This window comes from Malus domestica, chromosome 17 (assembly GCF_042453785.1).
Source record: "Malus domestica chromosome 17, GDT2T_hap1".
Lineage (NCBI taxonomy): Eukaryota > Viridiplantae > Streptophyta > Magnoliopsida > Rosales > Rosaceae > Malus > Malus domestica.
Window position 1 is genome coordinate 7,401,081 of NC_091677.1, and position 7,132 is coordinate 7,408,212.

The 7,132-nt window shown below is 32.4% G+C and overlaps 1 non-coding gene and 1 pseudogene across 1 annotated transcript; both read left to right on the top strand.

Moving 5' to 3' along the window:
• The first annotated feature begins 3,091 nt into the window (after positions 1-3,091).
• Positions 3,092-5,960, top strand: LOC103404781 (tricyclene synthase EBOS, chloroplastic-like; annotated as a pseudogene).
• A 1,069-nt stretch (positions 5,961-7,029) lies between these two features.
• On the top strand, positions 7,030-7,132 carry LOC114822807 (U6 spliceosomal RNA). The gene has a single exon (XR_003771000.1). It is a non-coding gene; the product is annotated as a U6 spliceosomal RNA (small nuclear RNA).

The following is a 7,132-nucleotide window of genomic DNA, read 5'->3' on the forward strand; positions in this document are numbered from 1 at the left end:
TAGGATACGTTTCCTATGACGAAGACTTTTGGGTTTTGTTTTATTTATTTTTTTATTTAGTTTGATTATGAGTTTCAGGAAGAAAATAAACAAGAAGGATGAAACAAAAAATTGAAGAAAAAAAAGACTTGGTATTAGGGCTTTTGAAATGAAGCATTAGTTTCAATTGGACTTTCAAAAGATTAGCGTTTGTTCCAATTGAACTTTCAAAATGAGGCGTTAGTTCCATCATATCAAGAGATTTATTTATCGGACTTTCAAAAGAATACATGAGTTCCAATTGGGTTTTTGAAAAGATTAGTGTTAGTTTGTTCTAGTTAGGCTTTCAAAAAGTGGCGTTAATTCCGATGATTATGATTTGTTCTGGTTGGGCTTTTAAAAAGATTGGTTATAGTTCCAACTAGGCATTCAATAAGAGATATTAGTTCTGACTGGTTGTAATTTGATGAGCTTTTGAAAAGATTGGCATTAGTTTTAGCGTATCAATGAAGATTTTCTTCTTGGCAAACTCATGATTTCACACCATGAGTTTGACGGGGTGTTGGAAAATAAAAAGGAAAGTATTTAGGGATATGATTTAATTAGTGATATGATTTAATTAGTGATTTTATACGATTTAATTAAGTTTGATATGATTTGATTTGGTCTAAGTTTTTTTGTCTTGTTGACAAATGATTGTTTTGATTTATTTCGTAGTATTACTTATTTGTAATCTTATAAATACCTTCTTATAGAGAAGAATAAATAATTAAAATAATATTTAAGAATTGTAAGATTGTAAAAAATTCTTATATTTGTCATAAACCCTTTATTTTCATTTTCAACTCAAACAAGTGAGTCCCGAGGGCCAAGGCCCACATATTCATATGTCCTTGCTCCTTAGGGCTGGTTTGGTATTGCTGTGCTTTGAAAAAAAGTTGCTGTGAGAATAAGCGGCTGTGCTATGAGAATAAGCGGCTGTGAAATAAATCAGCAGAGTGTTTGGTACACTTTTTTGTAAAAGTGCTTTTGGGAAAAAAAAGCAGTCTAATAGTGGGTCTTTTCATTAAAGGAGCAATGTAGCTCTGTGTGCTTTGAAAAAAAGCCAGTTTTCCAAAGCTGCAAATAGCAGCTTTGGTTTTTTCCTTTGATTTCAGCTTATTCTCACAGCAGCTTCCAAAATAAGCCCTTTTTTTTCAGTTTACCAAACACCTAAAATCCTCACAGATTTTTTTCATGGGTGCTTTTTTTTTAATCACCTCACTCCCAAACCACCCCTTAGTCACCTGACCAACATTATGAAATAACGTGAGATATGTCTGATGGGAAAACTCGTGGGCGAGGATGCTTGATGACAAGTGTACCGATTATTTACTTACTTCAATTAAGTAGTTAATGATATTTTAAAAATATTAAGTGGAAGGCAACTGATAACGTCCTGTGCAAAATATGGTAGCTCAATGGGAAAAGTAAGTGTGAAATGAAAGATCAAAACAAAGTATGAAATATAAATGACTGAATGAAAATGACTTAAACCTTTATTTATTCCTATCTATCCAGAGCACTAGTGGAATTACCAGAGGACAATCCATTAAAAAATGACTCCACGGAAGTTATCTTACAACCAAATATTTTACAATCTCGGAAATAAAATAAAAAGAATATAACTAAAACATATTATTAAATGACAGTTCTTTTACTTTTTATATTTATGAGCATTTTTATTTATTTATAAGTGCAATGACTTAACTCGACCCTCATGAATGACAAGTTCATCAATACTTAATTCTGGCTAGCTCATTGTTTGACTTAGTCCAAATTTCCTAATGTAGAGATCGTTCTATAAATTAAAAAAAAAAGTGATATTCGCATACCCATTTAGCCTATTGAATGAACAAAAAGAAAATTAATGAATAAGGAGAAAACGGCGTGAAAAAATCACTACCATGACTAAAATATCAATATGCATACCACAACTATTCACCAAGTTTCCTTCTTTTTTTTGGGTGAATGCACCAAATTTCTTGATCTCACACCAAGTTTCTTTATTTTTGCTTTGAGTACTCTTTTCTTTGTTTATAACCTTAATGTTGTTTTGATTTATTACTCAATTGTAAAGCTAACAAAAAGAAGGCAAGAGGCAAGAAATAGAGTGTGAAAATTATTTGGAATAAAATCCATATATTTCTTGTAAAAATGAACTTGTTTCAATGAAAATGCTTTTCCTTTTCGGCTGTGTTTGTTTTGTGGGAAAATGGGCTTGAGAATGGGAAGTTGTTGCATCTCCATATTTGGTACGTTCATGCTTGGGAAACGACTGCCTTGGCCGTGTGAAAATAGAGGGAAAAGTGATGCCCTCCATCCACCTTGGAAAATCATTTTCTGACTCAAGGGAAACCAATACAAACCATTGATAACTTTTTTTATATGACAAACCTACCCTCATTAATAATTCAAAATACCTATTATATCTCAAAAAGGTGGTAGTTCCTTGTTTCATTCCCATTACTTCCAAATATAAAAAAATAAATATAAATTCATATCTCGTCCGTATGATAAGGCATGAGAATTTATCTCTCACGAATCTATTTCTACATATCAACTGTAATATTTGAGTAATGTTATACTTATTAAATTTGTATCATCTCTACAATAGAGGAAAGACTCATCAATAATGGAGGAGAGGTAATTTAACTGTGGTTTGAAAATGTTAAGTGTAGATTTCTATTATTTTATTCTATTATTTTTTCTTTGTTCTCTATGTCAATCATGTAGTTAGGCTACACTCTACTTTGAAGATTATTTCTTGTCAATATTTTATCATAATCACATGGATATCAGTATATACTACTAACTAAGAAAAACTCCACAATTAGGGTTGGTAAAGTACCTAACCGAGTAGGTTGTTCTAGAGCCTTTGGATTGATATATTATCTTTACTATTGTAGAAATATTAAATGTCACGTGGGACAAAGTGAAGATGTATAATACATAAACAATTGAAATATCATATAATCTGACATTAAAAGCTAAACATTGAGAAGATGCATCGAACCTGCAGTAGCATATATACGCGGTATCACTGCCTAATATCAAATCATTCACAGGCATATACATTCAAGTAGTTTCAGTGATGCATAATAACACGCCTCTTCGATGCCCTGGCACCTACAAGCCAAGCATATGGAGTTACGATTTTGTTCAGTCCTTGAAGATTGATGACAACCCCCTGCAGGTGATTGATCGATTAGGGATTATATATGATTTTAATTAGGACAACATTTGTTTCCCTCTTAGGTGTTCATTTTGGCCTTTTGTTCGGTCCTTGAAGATTGATCACAATCCTCATAACGTAAAATTTTGTTCTATGTTGAATGGGTCTATAAGTATTGAAATGAGGCCTTTTGCCTATACATATTGAATTGCACATGCATATAGTTAAATTGAATACAATATCAAAGTAATTAGTCGTAGGCCATTAGACTGACTTTGGAATTGCAGTATATATGATACAAGTTTTATCAAGATGTATTGCTTACACTTAATTACTTTTGTAGGACAAAGTATACAAAGATGGGTGGAAGTTCCTAGAGGAGAAAGTGAAGCATATGATTGATTACAATGAAAATGATGATAATGATATCAACACGCTGACTACACTTGAGTTCATTGATGATATCCAACGGTTAGGTTTGGGATATCACTTTGAAAATGACATAAGAATAGCCCTTAATAAAATATTGAACAATAGTGATGGCCAAGGAACATACCAGAGTCTCCACCTCACCGCTCTCAGCTTCAGGCTCCTTAGACAACATGGGTTTCAGGTCTCCCAAGGTATGTAATACGTGAGTTTTTTGTTATTTATTGTTATAGATGATAGACAATCTACAAATAAAGACATTAGACATAAAACTTTCAAATGTACTTCTAGTCATAACTTGTATGCAACTCAGATGTATTTAGAAGATTCACGGACGATAATGGAAGTTTCAAGGCATGGCTTTGCAAGGATGTAAAAGGAATGTTGAGTCTGTATGAAGCTTCATATTTTGCTTTCGAAGGAGAGAGCCTCTTGGATGAGGGCCTTGCATTCTCAACAAATTACCTCAAGAACCTCAGTGGACTTAATGTTACCAATGGACTAGGAGAACAAGTGAGTCATGCACTGGAACTTCCACTGCACCATAGAATGCAAAGATTAGAATCTAGATGGTATATTGAGGCATACAGTAAAAGGCCAGATGCAAATAAGGTGCTACTTGAAATTGCCAAGCGAGATTTTAACAGGGTGCAATGCACACTCCAAAGGGATCTTCAAGAAGTATCAAGGTGATTATTTTTCCTCTTATACGTGCAATATTTGAGAATAGAGAATCAAACACAGCACTCAGAGTACAACTATATACATGTTTTAAACCATCAAGGTAATTATATATTTACGAGCATAAGCATTATCCTAATTCAATTAGTGTTTGCTTCATTAATCTTTCATTTAGGTGGTGGGTGGATATGGGCTTAGCCGAAAAGTTGAGCTTCACCAGAGACAGATTGATGGAGTGCTTTTTTTGGTCGGTTGGAATCATCTTTGAACCTCAACACAGTCATGTCAGGAAAGAGCTGACAAAAGTGGCTGCTCTAGTAACCACCATTGATGATGTCTATGATGTTTATGGTACTCTGGATGAACTAGAGCTTTTTACTTCTGCTGTTGAAAGGTTAGAAATTAAAAAGACAGTCAATATACAATCATTTACTTTTGAATATGCATTTAATTCAGAGTTACTTATGGCATTCCATTGCGTACTTGTGCTACTCAGATGGGATATCAAAGCTGTAGAAATTCTTCCAGATTACATGAAGCTTTGTTTTCTAGCTCTTTATAACACAGTGAATAAGATGATTTATGAAACTCTAAAGAAGCAAGGAGAAAATGTCCTCCCTTAAGTCACAAAAGTGGTATGTACATTACATTCATATATCATATATCAAAATATATATATATATATATATATATATATATATATATAATGCTACTTAGACATATAAAATTAACCACCTTATTGACACACAATCTAACTATTACTGTACTAGAGAATATGTACAAAGTAGTCAATTTTTTTCTTTCTACATTAGTAATATCATTTTGTTCTCCAATTAAATTATAACTTCAGTTTTCAATATTAATTAAGTGCAATCTTTTGAATTCTATATTTCTGAGTGGGCTGATTTGTGCAAAGCATTTCTAAAGGAGACAACGTGGTGTTATAACAAGCACACACCCACATTTGAAGAATATATTGACAATGCATGGATATCAGTCTCAGGGGATCACAAAGCAAGCACTTGAATGCTTAGAGAATCACCATAGTCTCTTGCGTTGGCCATCTCTTATTTTCCGGCTTTCCAATGATTTGAGTACTTCGGCAGTATGTTTTTTTTTTTTTTTTTTTTTTTTTTATAATTATTAAGGGGAGGGTTGAAAACTCTTACTATTCTATATATTAATTTGTTTCCACACTGCAGGCAGAAGTGGAGAGAGGAGAAACTGCGAACTCAATCTCATGCATGATGCGTGGCAGTCTACATATTTCTGAGGAATCTGCTCGTCAATATATAAGTAATTTGGTTGAAAATAGTTGGAAGAAGCTGAACAAAGATGGAGCTTCTGCTACTCCATTTACTGAGCAGTTTGTAAAAGCAGCAAGAAACCTTGCTCGGATTTCCCAATGCATATACCAATATGGTGATGGGCATGGAGCTCCAGACACAAGAGCAAAGAATCGAATCCGATCAGTGATTATCGATCCCATTTAATGACATAACACAGACATCTATATATACTGGATGGTTATTAGCCACTAACACAGTGGAATTTATAATAGTTTCTTGTTTGATTTTTCATTATGTATTAGACAAACGTTTGTATTTAATCTAAAAGTCATGTGATAATTAATATTTAAGCTTTCAAAGCTCCAATATTTTTTGGTGTTAAATTCTTAAAAAAATCATTTGACTGGTTTTACTAATATATACCAAAAAATGTGATTGGACGATGTTAAATACATAAAATCCATTTACTTGTTATACAAGTATATACAAAAGATGTGGGTTTGGGTGGTATTGCATATCAATAAAAAATTTGACAAATCATTAGCAAGATCACTAGATTAATATCCATTACCTAAGTTATACGTCTCCCTGTATATAAGTAGACATATAATTTGGGTAATAATATTTATAAATGTGTGTCCAGAGAAAAATTAAATTTTAAAAAGTAAAAGAAGTAAGAGTATTTTTAGAAGATTGGTAAGGTTAGGTTTATAAGTTAAGAAGTTAAGTGTCCAAAGAAGTTAAAAAGAAGTTACGAGTTTTTTTTTTTTTTTTTTCCTCTTTAGAAGTTTAGAAGTTAAGTTCCAAAAAAACAAAAAAAATGTGTTCAGAAACAAAACTTGGAGTGCATATACAATTACTCATTTTTTATTTGCATACAAATGCCCAAGTACTAAATGTTTTTTAGTGATTGGGCTTGGGGCCCGACAAACTAAAGAATAACACTGTTTTTTTTTTTTTTTTAAGTTTAGTACGGTTATGTTTAGAAGTTAAGAAGTGAAGTGTCCAAAGAAGTTAAAAGAAGTTACGAGTATTTTTTTTTTTCTCCCTTTAGAAGTTTACAAGTTAAGTTCCAAAGAAAAAAAATGTGTTGAGAAACAAAACTTGAGTGCATACACAATTACTCTTTTTTTTATTTGCATACAAAGGCTCAAGTACTGAATGTTTTTTAGTGATTGGCTTGGGGTCCAACAAACTAAAGAATAACGCAGTTTTTTTTTTTTTAACAAACGATATTATCTAACATTAATTGGGTAGGAGAGTGAGTTAAGTCTTATACTAGGCTAGCCATAACAATGCGATTCAAATTAACTTTTGGCAAGAACCAAACTTAAAACCTCTCACTTACAAGTGAAGAGGAATATCATTGAACCGTAGTATTAAATGGTAGAATGACACCACTTTTGAGTGGTCAATATTGTCCAACAATTAAAGCTTGTCCTAGAGAGGACATCTGATAAAATTGGAACAATACAGAGAATATTAACATGGTTTCTACACAAAGTTGACATGCATAAATGGAGAAATGAACCAAATTTAT